This window comes from Thalassophryne amazonica, chromosome 7 (assembly GCF_902500255.1).
Source record: "Thalassophryne amazonica chromosome 7, fThaAma1.1, whole genome shotgun sequence".
NCBI classification, from domain to species: Eukaryota; Metazoa; Chordata; class Actinopteri; order Batrachoidiformes; family Batrachoididae; genus Thalassophryne; species Thalassophryne amazonica.
This window is the reverse complement of record NC_047109.1, coordinates 14,372,550-14,386,353: the sequence shown is the minus strand read 5'-3', so window position 1 is coordinate 14,386,353 and position 13,804 is coordinate 14,372,550.

Genomic DNA, 13,804 nt, shown 5'->3' with positions numbered 1-13,804 from the left:
GGGGCGTTAGTGAGGCCGAACGGCATGACCAGGTACTCAAAATGACCTAATGGGGTGTTGAATGCCGTCTTCCATTCATCTCCTTCTGGATCCGAACCAGGTGGTACGCATTCCTAAGGTCCAGTTTGGTGAAAATTTGGGCTCCATGCAGGGGCATGAACACTGAATCCAACAGGGGTAAAGGGTATCGATTACGAACCGTTATGTCGTTCTGCCCCCTATAATCAATGCATGGACGGAGTCCGCCATCTTTCTTGCCCACAAAAAAGAAACCTGCACCCATCGGGGAGGTGGAATTCCGGATCAACCCGGCAGCTAATGAGTCCTGGATGTAGGTCTCCATTGATTCGCGCTCAGGACGTGAGAGATTGTACAGCCTGCTGGACGGGAACTCAACGCCCGGGACCAAATCAATGGCACAATCGTACGGACGGTGCGGGGGAAGGGTGAGCGCCAGATCCTTGCTGAAGACGTCAGCAAGATCGTGATACTCAACCGGCACCGCCGTCAGATTGGGAGGGACTTTAACCTCCTCATTAGCATGTACACCGGGAGGAACCGAGGATCCTAAACAATTCCAGTGGCAGGTTTCGCTCCACTGAGCCACAACCCCAGACGGCCAATCAATCCGGGGATTGTGTTTAATCATCCATGGGAAGCCCAAAATCACGCGGGAGGTAGAAGGAGTTACAAAAACTCAATCTCCTCCCGGTGATTCCCAGACACTACCAGGGTTACAGGTAGTGTCTTGTGTGTGATAAAAGGGAGAAGAGTGCCATCTAGTGCTTGCACCTTCACTGGCGAAGAAAGCGCCACCAGAGGGAGCCCTACCTCCCTTGCCCATCTGCTATCCAGCAGATTCCCTTCTGACCCGTGTCCACCAGTGCTGGGGCTTGAAGGGTTGTCCAATCGTGCAGCTGCAGCAGCCCCCCCCAGCTCAGCTGTGCTGTATTTCTACTGCGGCCTACACTCACTTTGCCTCAGTAATTGTGGATTAATTGTATTTTTGTCTGAGGTAATTGGATGCGAAGATAATTTCGTCACACTTGTGCAATGCCAATAAATCTTCATTCAAAAATTTCCAAGGTCAAATCCAATGTTTTGAGCTCAGCAGATTACATGTGAAACTGAGAGATCCCACACTGGCAAATGTGAAACAATATGTTTTGTCAGGTTGGACAAAACATGTCTGATGAGGCTTTTCATGTGAGACGAAAATCTGATCTGACCGTGGAAGATAATTGTTTACTTTGGGATTCATAGAAGTCATTTCAGAGAGCCTGAGAAACAGGTTAAAGCATGGTGAAAATGAAGTCTGTGCCTAGGAGCTTATAGTGGTGGCCTTCATTGGATGAACACACTGAAAATGAGGTAAATCAGTGTGACATCTGCAAACATCAGCGTAGTGTTCCAGCTCCAGCACCAGTGCATACGTGGAAATGGGCTTCAGGTCCATAGGAGAGAATACACCTTGGCTTTGTAGAGTCCAAGAAGCAAATGTTTGTTGTGGTGATAGATGCGTACACCCAATAGCCTGAAATTATCCATATGGAAACTGTGTGCAAAACAACTGAAGTCTTGAGAAATCTGCTTTTGGGTTACCTAAAAAAGGTGGTAACTGATAAAGGATGTCAATTCATTGCAAGTGAATTTGAGACATTTTCTGAAGCTAAATGCTGTGAAGCATATTAAAACTCTGTCCTACCACCCAGAGGCTGGTGCAAAACCGCAAAAGGTCCTTAGCCAAAAGCAGAGCAAGTGGTGGTATGTCGCTGCAACACTGTATTGCAAATTTCTTGTTTGGTCATCTAAATATGCCATACATGACCACCGGAGAAATGCCAGCAGAACTATTTTTGATAAGACAGGTCTGCACCAGGTTATCTTTGCTGGAACCAAATTTCTCTGAATTTATCCCAAGTCGACATGTACAGAAACAGTTAAATGTGAAGGGAAGACTCAGGAGTTTCTCTGTGGGACGTTCTTGTACGAAACTACAGGGGAGGAGAGAAATGGGTAAATGGTGGAATTACACAGGTTTTGGGCCCTGATACATGTTTGGTGTCAGTAAATGGGAATTGTTTCAAAAGACAGGAATCAATTACTGGAAGAAAAGAAAAAGGATGTAAATAAATCCAGGCATTGTGAATGATGATGATGATTTTGTTTTTGAATTTGGTAATGAACTGAATGATTCAGAAAAGGAGTCAAAGGTCACTGCAAATGAACAGTTAAACTGTCCTCAGAATGATGTTCCTCAGGTTTTGGTGGAAATGAACCTGTGAATGAATGAATCCTGTGGGTGCACAACGTGTGGCGTGTCCAAGAAGAACTGGACTGGACATCTGGACTTATAACAATGTATGTTAAAAGAGACTGCACGTGTAATTGTGTAAATAGAAAAGAAACAAGTGCAGTTAAAGTCCACAGGGGAGGACTGGTATTCTGGAATGGTCTGAGATGCACTAACCAGGGTTACCTGCAGGGGCGCTATGTGCCAGTATAAAAGGCTGTGAGTTGAGCTGTGTGGAGACCTGTGCTGCTAAAGCTGGGTAATAAAGTTTGTCATGTTCCTGTGCAAAACACTTTGGATTGGTTTTGTGTTTCCTGGGTTCCTGCGGCTGCTCCACACCATCATTCTGCAGATTTGATCTGTGCAGCTCTTTGCTGTATTTGGTGTCAGCAAAGACAACAGTCACCAAAATGGACAAATCAATAAAACTGCTCCACATGACTGAACTGGAGACACAGTAACTTTCCACATCAGCAGCACGAGAGCAATGTTCAGTCTGAGGTCATATGTCACAACAAGCAGAACCCAGTCGATCAGTGTTGCACTCGTTAGTCTCAGTCCGCGTGTCCTGCAGGAGGAAAACCTGCCGCTTCCATAATGACGCTCAGCCCTCGGATCATCCTCCACATTCTGTCCAGCAAAACCACAAACACAATCTTTGACCAATTCCAACTCAGAACAGTGGAGTGTTTGACTTTCTGCTGAAGATTCAGACAGACCTCACAGCTCTATAGGTCATAGGTCAGAGGTCATTAACTGTTAACAGCTCTAAGGTTCATCAGCGTACGTGAGGAAGAATTTCTCTCTGATGTTGTCTGCTGTTTGTCTCTCATTGCTGTCAGCTCAGCAAAACACTGAGCACTGTGTCAAAAGATAAACTTGAACACGTGATGTTTAAGTGGAACAAGGCGTCTTTTCAGTTTTTTGCTCGCTCCTGGTTGCTGATTCTGGAGAACTTTCTGTGTTTAAATACCGACGGCATCCTGAGAGCAAGAAAACCTCTGCAGCATCACACACAACCATGGATGCACACATGAATGGTAAGACACAAAAGCTTCACCAGAGTGCAGGCATATGTTCCATCAGGTCCGAGCCGTGACCTGTTCCAGCTAAAATATACTTTATATTTGGAAACAGCAACAGAAAAGATGACAGGTGCTGTCAGTTAATTTAATTACTTGTTACATCAAAGTCATGTAATTATTGTAAAAATGTTTGATTGATGTATTCTTTGTAAATGTTTCATATATGATCTATTGTCGCTGCAAAACTTTTACAAAAAAACTTAAATACTGTTGTCAGAAGTGTAACGCAGCAGTCCAGCAACAGCCCAAATTAGCAAGGGAAATAAAGCGCGTGGCCATCAGTCTTCAGCATGACAGGGACTTTGGTTTATTAGCTTAAGTCATCATATGAGCGACAACAGGTCAGAGGTCATCAAAAAATAAATAAATGTACAATTTGAGAGCACAACAGCAAAACACCAATAATAATAATTACAAAATATTAACTCCCCCACTTGCTCTCAGATTGCCAGACTCTGTCAGAAAAAGTAGAAAAATTCCAAAATATACAAGGTAATACACTCTTAGTAACACCCAAAAAGAATTTTAGAGAACTTAAGTAGCTATGCTTGTAGCAGGTTTTGTCATTATATCTGCTAGCATCTTCTCTGTTGGACAATAATGTAATGTCACATTTCCTTCATTCACATTTGATCTTACAAAGTGATATTTGATGTCAACGTGTTTACATCTTTGCCTGCTCACTGGATTTTTAGCCGATGCAATAGTACCTTGATGTCTTCTAGGATTTTGGGTGATGCAAATTCACATTTATCAAAACCCTTGAATAGTTGTGTCAGATACAAACATTCCTGTACAGTTGCCGCGAGTGCCATGTATTCTGCCTTGCAAGTAGATAACACTACTGTCGGCTGCTTTCCAAGACACAACGGACCCATTTTCATTTAGACATATACAGTATCCTGTAGTACTGCGTCTATCCATGGCATCTGCTGCCCAGTCAGCATCACTGTAGGCATAAATACCCATTTTATTACTGTCACTTTTCCTGTAACATAACGCTTTGTTCTTTGTCCCTTTCAAATACCTGAGTACATGTTTAGCAGTAACCCATTGTTCCTCTGTAGGATTGGTAAAGTACTGGGATAGCCTGCTTACTACAAAGCTTAAATCTGGTCTTGTACAAGTAGTAAGGTAAATAAGGCTTCCTACTGCTTCTCTGTACTTTTGCACGTCATTCATCCCATTTGCATAAACTGTATAGTTAAGTTTTTGTTCACAGGGCGTTGAACGAGGTTTACTGTCCTGCATGTTAAACCTTTCCAATAGCTTCTCAAAATATTTCTTTTGTGACATTTTTACATATTCATTTGACTGTTCAAAATCAATACCTAGAAAATATTTGAGTTTGCCCAAATCTTTCATCTTGAATTTAGTAGTGACTAAATTCAAATAGTCACTTGCTGCTATGAGTAAGTCATCAACCCAGATTATTATTATGATCTTATCATTTGCTGTCTCTTTTGCATAAATACAATGATCTGATTGGTGTTGTGTGGGCCGCTGAAGAGGAGGTACTGCTGGCCCACCACCACCAGAGGGCGCCCTGCCTGGAGTGCGGGCTCCAGGCACCAGAGGGCGCCGCCGCCTCACGGGAGCAGCCTCGGTGACAGCTGTCACCCATCACCTGAGACAGCTGACGGCAATCATCAGTGGGGTATATCAGCAGGACGGCATCTCCACCTCATTGCCGAGATATCGTTTCTACCGGAGAGGTAACGTATCGAAGCAAACGGAGTGTATCTTTTTGGATTGAGCTAGTTTTTGGATTACTGTTCCAACGAGAGGTGGAGGTAACTTTCCTGCTGTTCGGAGTCCTGGGTGCAAACGCGCCCCCATCTAACTGTTCTTTGTTCCTCGCCAGCAGTACCAGGTCCGACACGCGGAGGCAGTGGCCACCTGGGAGTTCGGGACTTGGCGGCTCCAGTATTCCCGGGGTCCTGTGGCGGAGGAAGCCGTGTGGTTCCGGTCTTACCTTGGAGAGGCGTCTCCTATCTTCGAGCCTGCCCACACGACACTTTTGTGAATTGACTGTTGTCCATTTCTGTGATTGGTTGTATTCGTTGTGCACATTCACAACAGTAAAGCGTTGTTATTTTGACTTACTCCATTGTCCGTTCATTTGCGCCCCCTGTTGTGGGTCCGTGTTCCTACACTTTCCCAACAGGATATCTCGGCCAGCGTCATGGATCCCGAGGGGCGTCAACCGGCTGTTGAACGGCCAATGGAAGAACAAGGCGCACAGGCATCCGCAGGAGGGGTAATCGGTGAGTTGCAGCGGATCCTCACCGCTTTCACGACTCGGTTGGATTTGATGACCGAGCATAATGTCCTCCTGAACCGCAGGGTTGAGGCTCTCGCCGCGCAGGTGGAAGCGCGCCCTCCGGGTGCCGCTGCGGCTCTCCCTCCCGTAGACCCTGTGCGTAACAGCGACGTTCCACTGGTTGTCCAACGACCCCTCCCACCTTCCCCTGAAGCATACATAAGCCCCAGAGCCGTACGGAGGCTGTGTGGAGACGTGCGCGGATTTTCTTATGCAGTGTTCGCTCGTCTTCGCACAGCGTCCCGTCATGTACGCGACCGACGCTAGCAAAGTAGCTTATGTGATAAATCTGCTTCGTGGTGAGGCACGCGCTTGGGCTACAGCGCTCTGGGAGCAAAGTTCACGGCTCCTTCTGACATATGATGGGTTTGTGAGGGAGCTCAGAACGGTGTTCGATCACCCTAATAGAGGAGAGACCGCTTCAGCCGTGCTGCTGTCAATGGGACAGGGGCGCCGGAGCGCAGCTGCCTATGCAGTCGACTTCCGCATCGCGGCTGTGAGGTCCGGCTGGAATAGCACTGCCCTCCGCGCCGCCTTCGTAAACGGACTGTCGTTGGTCCTCAAGGAGCACCTGGTGGCTAAGGACGAACCGTGGGATTTAGATGGGCTTATCGATCTTGTCATACGATTAGACAATCGGTTAAATGAGCGCCGTTGGGAACGAGACGAAGGGCGTGGCCAGGCACGCGTCGTCCCTCTCCCTTCCGGTTCCGACCGCGTTCCGCCCTCCCCACGCTCCACGGCCCCTGCGCTCCGTGCGGTTACAGCCCCCCCTGCTGACGAAGCTATGGACACGAGTAGGGCAACATTTAGGGCACCGGTCACACAAAGGAAGCTGGCCCGCGGGGCGTGTTTTGTTTGTGGCTCGATTGAGCATCAGGTAAGAGACTGCCCCGAGCGGTTAAACACCAACGCCCGCCCCTAGAAACTGGGCTAGGGGTGGGCCGAGACGTTCACGTGGGACACACCCACATCGCCACACGACTCCCAGTTACAATCCTTTATGAGGATTTAACCCTGAAGGCCCCAGCACTGGTGGACACGGGCTCAGAAGGGAATTTGCTAGACAGCAAATGGGCCAGGGAGATAGGGTTCCCTCTGGTGGCGCTTACCTCGCCTGTGCAGGTACGGGCGCTAGATGGCTCCCTACTCCCTCCAATCACTCACAAGACACCACCAGTAACTCTGGTGGTGTCGGGGAATCACCGGGAGGAGATCGAGTTTTTCGTGACTCCGGCCACCTCCCGTGTGATTTTAGGTTTTCCCTGGATGTTGAAACACAATCCCCGGATCGATTGGCCGTCCGGGGTAGTGGTTCAGTGGAGCGAGACCTGCCATCGGGTATGTTTAGGTTCCTCGGTTCCTCCCGGTTCCCAGGCCAGGGAGGAGGTCAGAGCCCCGCCCAATCTAGGGACGGTGCCGGTGCAGTACCATGACCTTGCGGAGGTGTTTAGCAAGGATCTGGCGCTCACCCTTCCCCCGCACCGCCCGTATGATTGTGCCATTGATTTGGTTCCAGGCGTTGAGTTCCTGTCCAGTAGGCTGTACAACCTCTCACGACCTGAACGCGAATCAATGGAGACCTACATCCGGGACTCTTTGGCTGCCGGGTTGATCCGGAATTCCACCTCCCCGATGGGTGCGGGTTTCTTTTTTGTGGGGAAAAAGGATGGCGGATTACGTCCATGCATTGATTACAGGGGGCTGAACGAAATCACGGTTCGTAACCGATACCCCTTACCCTTGTTGGATTCGGTGTTCACGCCCCTGCATGGAGCCAAGATATTCACCAAGCTTGATCTTAGGAATGCGTATCACCTGGTTCGGATCCGGAAGGGAGACGAGTGGAAGACGGCATTTAACACCCCGTTAGGTCATTTTGAGTACCTGGTCATGCCGTTCGGTCTTACAAACGCTCCTGCGACGTTCCAAGCATTAGTTAATGACGTCTTGCGGGACTTCCTGCACCGATTCGTCTTCGTATATCTAGACGACATACTCATCTTTTCTCCGGATCCTGAGACCCATGTCCGACATGTACGTCAGGTCCTGCAGCGGTTATTGGAGAACCGGCTGTTTGTTAAGGGCGAGAAGTGTGAGTTTCACCGCACCTCTTTGTCCTTCCTGGGGTTCATCATCTCCCCCAACTCCGTCGCTCCTGATCCGGCCAAGGTTGCGGCGGTGAGAGACTGGCCCCAACCCACAAGCCGTAGGAAGCTGCAACAGTTCCTCGGCTTTGCGAATTTCTACAGGAGGTTCATTAAGGGCTACAGTCAGGTTGTTAGCCCCCTGACAGCCCTGACCTCACCAAAAGTCCCCTTCACCTGGTCGGATCGTTGCGATGCCGCGTTCAAGGAGTTGAAACGGCGCTTCTCGTCTGCACCCGTTCTGGTGCAGCCCGATCCTAGTCGCCAGTTAGTGGTTGAAGTGGACGCCTCGGACTCAGGGATAGGAGCTGTGCTGTCCCAGAGTGGGAAGACCGATAAGGTCCTTCATCCGTGTGCCTATTTTTCCCGCAGGTTGACCCCGGCTGAACGGAACTATGACGTCGGCAACCGAGAACTCCTTGCGGTGAAAGAGGCTCTTGAAGAGTGGAGACATCTGTTGGAGGGAACGTCCGTGCCATTCACGGTTTTCACTGACCACCGGAACCTGGAATATATCAGGACCGCCAAGCGGCTGAATCCCAGGCAAGCCCGCTGGTCACTGTTCTTCGGCCGTTTTGACTTCCGCATCACCTACCGGCCCGGGACCAAGAACCAGAAATCGGATGCCTTGTCCCGGGTACACGAAGACGAGGTCAAAACGGAGTTGTCGGATCCACCGGAACCCATCATCCCGGAGTCCACTATCGTGGCCACCCTCACCTGGGACGTAGAGAGAACCGTCCGGGAGGCCCTGGCACGAAGCCCGGACCCCGGGACTGGACCAAAGAACAGACTTTACGTCCCACCAGAGGCAAGGGCTGCAGTCCTGGACTTCTGTCACGGCTCTAAGCTCTCCTGTCATCCAGGGGTGCGAAGAACCGTGGCAGTTGTCCGGCAGCGCTTCTGGTGGGCGTCCCTGGAGGCCGACGTCCGGGACTATATCCAGGCCTGTACCACCTGCGCCAGGGGCAAGGCCGACCATCGCAAGGCTCCGGGACTGCTACAGCCGCTGCCCGTGCCTCATCGCCCCTGGTCCCACATCGGCCTGGATTTTGTCACGGGCCTCCCGCCGTCCCAGGGAAACACCGTCATCCTCACGATAGTGGACCGATTCTCCAAGGCGGCCCACTTCGTGGCCCTCCCGAAGCTCCCAACGGCCCAGGAGACAGCGGACCTCCTGGTCCACCACGTCATCCGCCTGCATGGAATACCATCAAACATCGTCTCCGATCGCGGTCCCCAGTTCTCCTCGCATGTCTGGAGGAGCTTTTGCCGGGAACTGGGGGCCACGGTCAGTCTCTCATCCGGGTATCACCCCCAGACCAACGGGCAAGCAGAGCGGGCCAATCAAGAAATGGAGCAAACGCTACGTTGTGTGACAGCCGCGCACCCGGCGGCCTGGAGTACTCATTTGGCCTGGATCGAGTACGCCCACAACAGTCAAGTGTCATCAGCCACTGGCCTCTCCCCCTTTGAGGTGTGTTTGGGGTATCAGCCCCCATTATTCCCGGTGGTTGAGGGAGAGGTCGGTGTGCCCTCGGTCCAGGCCCACCTGCGGAAGTGCCGTCGGGTGTGGCGTGCCGCCCGTTCTGCTTTGCTGAAGGCCCGGATGAGGGCGAAGACCCATGCAGACCGGCGGCGGACCCCGGCCCCTACGTATCGCCCCGGGCAGGAAGTGTGGTTGTCCACCAAGGACATTCCACTGCAAGTGGCCTCCCCAAAACTGCAAGACAGGTACATAGGTCCGTTTAAAATTCTCAAGGTCATCAATCCCGCCGCAGTGAGGCTTCGGCTTCCAGCCTCACTGCGGATCCATCCAGTATTTCATGTGTCAAAAATCAAGCCCCATCACACCTCGCCCCTCTGTACACCCGGTCCGGCACCACCTCCTGCCCGGATCATCGATGGCGAGCCGGCTTGGACAGTGCGCCGGTTGTTGGACGTCCGACGGATGGGCCGGGGCTTTCAATATCTGGTGGACTGGGAGGGGTACGGTCCCGAAGAACGCTCCTGGGTGAAGAGGAGCTTCATCCTGGACCCGGCCCTCCTGGCCGACTTCTACCGTCGCCACCCGGACAAGCCCGGTCGGGCGCCAGGAGGCGCCCGTTGAGGGGGGGGTTCCTGTTGTGTGGGCCGCTGAAGAGGAGGTACTGTTGGCCCACCACCACCAGAGGGCGCCCTGCTCAACGGGCGCCTCCTGGCGCCCGACCGGGCTTGTCCGGGTGGCGACGGTAGAAGTCGGCCAGGAGGGCCGGGTCCAGGATGAAGCTCCTCTTCACCCAGGAGCGTTCTTCCTGGACCCGGCCCTCCTGGCCGACTTCTACCGTCGCCACCCGGACAAGCCTGGTCGGGCGCCAGGAGGCGCCCGTTGAGGGGGGGGTCCTGTTGTGTGGGCTGCTGAAGAGGAGGTACTGCTGGCCCACCACCACCAGAGGGCGCCCTGCCTGGAGTGCGGGCTCCAGGCACCAGAGGGCGCCGCCGCCTCACGGGAGCAGCCTCGGTGACAGCTGTCACCCATCACCTGAGACAGCTGACGGCAATCATCAGTGGGGTATATCAGCAGGACGGCATCTCCACCTCATTGCCGAGATATCGTTTCTACCGGAGAGGTAACGTATCGAAGCAAACGGAGTGTATCTTTTTGGATTGAGCTAGTTTTTGGATTACTGTTCCAACGAGAGGTGGAGGTAACTTTCCTGCTGTTCGGAGTCCTGGGTGCAAACGCGCCCCCATCTAACTGTTCTTTGTTCCTCGCCAGCAGTACCAGGTCCGACACGCGGAGGCAGTGGCCACCTGGGAGTTCGGGACTTGGCGGCTCCAGTATTCCCGGGGTCCTGTGGCGGAGGAAGCCGTGTGGTTCCGGTCTTACCTTGGAGAGGCGTCTCCTATCTTCGAGCCTGCCCACACGACACTTTTGTGAATTGACTGTTGTCCATTTCTGTGATTGGTTGTATTCGTTGTGCACATTCACAACAGTAAAGCGTTGTTATTTTGACTTACTCCATTGTCCGTTCATTTGTGCCCCCTGTTGTGGGTCCGTGTTCCTACACTTTCCCAACAATTGGTTTTGGACAAACTTATTTTCAATCAACCATGAATGTAACATGATTCCAATTACGACCGGATTGTTTCAATCCGTAAAGTGACTTTTCAAATTTATAAACCAGCTTTTCTTTGGAATGTGTTTTTATCTCATACCCCTCTGGCTGCTCAATGTAGAGTTCACAATCTATGGGTGCATGGAGATAGGCAGTCTTAACGTCCATCTGGTGTAAAAGTAAGTTTTCCTGAACTGCTTTCTGCATTAGTACTCTCACACTGGTCATATCTGCTGTTGGAGAGAATGTTTCATCATAATCCACTCCATACTTTTGACTATATCCCTTTGCCACATAACGTGCTTTAAATTTATCAGCGCCATCTTCATTCTTTCTGATTGCGTATACCCACTTACCCCCCACTGCAGTCTTGCCTCTGGGTAAAGTGGTTAGTGTGAATGTCTTATTGTCTCTCAGTGACTCGATATCATTGTCCATTGCTCTGATCCAGCTGTTGGAGTCAGACGACTCCACTGCTTCCTGGAAAGATTGTGGTATTCCACAGGCCAGTCTATGACAATAGTCAATGTTAGTGAGCACCTGATCATCACTGTCCATGTCAGTATAATACTCACCCAGGTAACTTGGCTTCTTTCTGATTCTGGTTGGATACCTTGGACTCTTAGACTCATTAACCTGTGCCTCACCATCCATCACAGGCTTTTCTGATTCTTCCTGTAAACTAGTCTCTAAGGACATGCTAGGTTTAGGTGCCTGCCTGTAGACAGGTTTGGTTCTCTCATAATCGTCATCATCGTTTGTGTCTCCTGTTCCACATTTTTCTTTGACACAAATTTTAACAATCTGTTCTTTTGGACTTTACCACTGTCTGGATAATAAACCAAGTAAGCCGGGCTGTTTTTGTCATACCCAATGAACACTCCCTTTTCACACCTAGTGTCCAGTTTCTTTTTGTCTTGCTTGTAAGCATAGCACACAGACCCAAATTTTTGCATCCTTGAAACATCTGGTTTCCTTCCAGTCAACATATAATATGGTGTTTGCCGGTTTCTGATTACTGCCGCTGTTTGTACAGCAAATGGCCACAATGTTTTTGGCAGATCACTTTCAATCAACATACACCTAGCCATATCAAATAATGTCCTCCAATTCCGCTCTGCTGTGCCGTTTTGGTGTGGTGAGTATAGTATATTTTGAAATAAACTCAGTCCCATTATCAGATCTAATACACTTGACCTTCCCATAGGGGGCAGTGTCAGCCAAGAATCTCTCTGTTGCACAGACAGTATCACTCTTTTGTTTTAGGAAGTAAACAAAAACTGCACTGGAATAATCATCAATGAATGAAACCGCATATCTGTAACCATCTGTGGACACAGGATCTATAGGCCCTGCTAGATCAGTGTGTACCAACTGTAACACTTCTTTGGCTCAAGCATCAGGCTCCCTGTTTCTTGTCTGAACAAACTTTCCCTGAATGCACACTTCACATGGTGGTATAGGTTTTTCTACTTTACCCTTAATGGTCATACCTTCAACCACTTTTGACAATTTCTGAACATCATTATGGTTACAATGACTGAGTATTTCATGCCATGTCTGTAAGTCAAAACAACCATTACACATGTCATTACCTTCATTTGTTGTAGTAGGAAGGTAGTACAATTTGTTTAGTACATTAATGGGGAAAACAGTACCATCTTTGTGTTTGAGGGCGTCATTTCCTTCCTTAAAGATCACCGTTGCTCCACTAGCCGTAAAGCGCTCCTCAGTGTGGCTGCATGGTGCTGCCCTTTGGTGTCGATCAGGACCACCTCTGCATCTCCGCGCTGCTTGGCCACTCCCTGGTACCTGGTTCCATTGGCCAGCTCCACACAATGAGTCTCTGCCTTGAAGCTTGCATCAAAACTTTTGAACTTTGTCTCATCCGTGATTATGTGTGATGTTGCCCCAGCGTCAATCATTAGGCCTTTCATCTTAACTCCTCGCCCTGGATAGGTGTCCACTTCTGCGTCCCTCCTCAGGAAAGCATAAGCCGTGTTTCCACTTTCCTCCTCAGACACCTGTCTGGCATTATCTCGCCTCGGTCTGCGTCTGCAGTTTGCGTCTCTGTGTGTAGCATTTTTACAAAAGCTGCACCACTGCTTTCGCTGGCATTTTCTAGCTTTGTGTCCTTTAATGCCACATTTGAAGCACACCATGTCTGCCATGTTCTTATCTTGCACACTTGTGGATGCGGGATATGTTTTGGCTTTGATCTTCATCACGTTATCCCTGGATGGTCGCACACACATCTTCTCAGTGTCTTCAAATGACCTTAACTTTGTTTTAAAGTCTGAAAACGTCATGCTCTCATCACTTTGTGTCACATAGATAGCGAATGGCTTGAACGGCTCCGGTAGGCCTTTGAACACCATGGCAATGAGCAGATCATCGCTCATAGCTTCCCCTGCATTTCTCAGTGCTGTTATAATAGTCTCTGCTCTAATAACGTACTCTGTCACGCTTTCACCACTTGATTTCTGGAGATTGGTCAGCTCAGTATAAAGGCTAATAATGCGTGGCTTGCCTTTACCTGCATAATATGCACGTAGTATCTTCAATGCTTCTCTCCCATCATCAGGGGCTTCTCTCATGATCAAGCTCAAACTTTTATCGTCCAAGAACTGTATCAACTCAGCATACGCCTCTGCGTTTTTCTCTTCATCAGTATCATCATCGCCACGAGGTTGATAAAGTATTGTATCTTTGAGCCCTTGTAAATGCAAATGTCCCAGGAATTTGGTCTCCCAGAGTTCATAACCTTTTTCATCTCTGTCGAAGACCAGGCGGGACCATCTTCCACCTGACTGCTCCATCCTCTGGGCACACATGTCGAGGCTACCACGCTATAACAG